The sequence below is a fragment of the Mesitornis unicolor genome, unplaced genomic scaffold (assembly GCF_000695765.1).
Source record: "Mesitornis unicolor isolate BGI_N332 unplaced genomic scaffold, ASM69576v1 scaffold29826, whole genome shotgun sequence".
Lineage (NCBI taxonomy): Eukaryota > Metazoa > Chordata > Aves > Mesitornithiformes > Mesitornithidae > Mesitornis > Mesitornis unicolor.
In genome coordinates, this window is record NW_010192134.1 from 1,334 (window position 1) to 1,567 (window position 234).

The 234-nt window shown below is 64.5% G+C and overlaps 1 protein-coding gene across 1 annotated transcript in view; it reads right to left on the bottom strand.

Moving 5' to 3' along the window:
• The window catches only part of LOC104542610 (creatine kinase U-type, mitochondrial-like), a gene marked incomplete at both ends in the record, with an annotated part of 2,754 nt that overhangs the window by 1,182 nt on the left and 1,338 nt on the right, over window positions 1-234 (bottom strand). The gene's annotated exons all lie outside the window — the stretch shown is intronic.

Below are 234 nucleotides of genomic sequence, written 5' to 3' on the forward strand. Positions count from 1 at the left end.
TGGGATGCTGTGAGGAATCCTGTAGGGAATGCTGTGGGGGATGCTGTGTGGGTTGCTGTGGGGGATGCTGTCAGGACGAGCGCTGGGGACTGCCCGGGAGCAGGGGGCAGTTGCAGGGTTTGGCAAAAGGTGCAGGGTGCTGCAGGGTGTGAGGGTGGGCAGGATCGATGCAGGGTCCGGCTCTGAGGCGCTGCTCCTCAGGAGGACGCTGTGGCTGGGGGTGGGACTTTCCTG